Raw genomic sequence first — 1545 nt, 5'->3', positions numbered from 1 at the left:
CATATTCAATATCGTTTTAACACCTTCGACAATCATTTTTGATCCGCCATTTTAAATTCAAGCTTTGTTTAAATACAAAAGCAGCATCACGTTATAGAGCATTTCATTACGAATAAATTAAAAAAAAAAAAAATTAAAATCGGTTGAAAATTGCACTGTCGGTAAATTTTTGTCCTAAAAGTGAACCTTTTTACCCACTGTGGCGACGTGACGGCAGGCTGTGCTCGATTTTTGCTGCGTTTTTGCTATCATAATATGACAATAAGTGTGCCAGATTTTTAACAGCATTTTGCTGATTTAACATATGTAGTCATGTTTTATATCAAGTTTTGATCTATTTTTTGTTAATTTATTTTGTCAGCATGTATTGCTCGATTTCTACTTGCTTTATTTCGGCAAAGTTTGATGAATTTTTACAGAATTTTTGCTAGTGTATTATGACGCAGGTCTGCTCTATTTTTGCTGTATTTCTGTTATGGCTATACTGAAACGGTAAACCGTGTTCGAGTGCTGCTCGATTTTTGCCATTATAATATGTAGCATAAATTTGCAATGCATGCTTTTGGTGGGTTTGGCTATCTGGGTATGGGATAATCCACATCATTTTTACCCCCATCTGTCCAAAAATTGGGGCAACCTAAAGATATAACCAACGGCTTAAAATCTTCGTTAGGACATGCACTTTCGAATACAACGTGGCATATGGACGAAATCCAAAATGGCGGCTGTGTAAGACCCTTGCAGACCGCGCTGATATGACCCACTCTGGGTGTTTTCCAGAAATCCAAAATTGACTGCCAGTACTGAAAACCTATAGTGCTCGTAACGTGAACTATAGATTTTCAGTACTGGCAGTCAATTTTGGAACACAGCCTCTGAAACAGTAATAGCAATTGCGTACACGTGGGACGTAGATTGACACTGCATGCTTAATTTTGAAGAGAGCAATGTAGTCAGGGAGTTACTGCCGTTTGATACAAAGCGTGCGGGAAGGTGCATAAGTGATTTTACTGTTAACCTCAATGTGCTGTTTAACTGTGTCAACATCCACTTCTTGTGGTACGTATTTGATAATGCCGATTCTGATAACCTTATGCTGAGGGATAAAAATTCTGAGCTTATGTTTTTCTAAAAAAAGATTTTTGAGCAAGTTATTGGCTGTAGAGGCGGTGCTGAGTTCAACTGTTCAACCGGCACCTTACCCCTACTAATTTTCTTAACCTCTTGTATGTCGCGTTTTATTAGTTCCGTAATGATGCGACCAACCACTGTGGGATGGAGAGTCAAGGGGGGCATTTCACCACTATTGCTATCTTCTTGTGAATGTGTATTATAAAGGGAGGTAATTCACGACCCGAGTATATACGATATAAGAGAGAAGCTTTGTGCGAGCGGTTCTCACTAGATACGCTGACATTCTCCGCCATATTGGCGTCGATGTTAGCACGTGTTGACACGGAATTCAAATCGGTTTGCGCGTTATATCCTACCTTGGGCGTGGCCACGCTAATATTAGACTTCTTTGGCATACCCTGAAACGAATTT

The sequence above is a fragment of the Cyphomyrmex costatus genome, unplaced genomic scaffold (assembly GCF_001594065.2).
Source record: "Cyphomyrmex costatus isolate MS0001 unplaced genomic scaffold, Ccosl1.0 scaffold1030, whole genome shotgun sequence".
Taxonomy (NCBI): domain Eukaryota; kingdom Metazoa; phylum Arthropoda; class Insecta; order Hymenoptera; family Formicidae; genus Cyphomyrmex; species Cyphomyrmex costatus.
The sequence above is the reverse complement of the archived record's forward strand: the minus strand, read 5'-3'. Positions refer to the sequence as shown.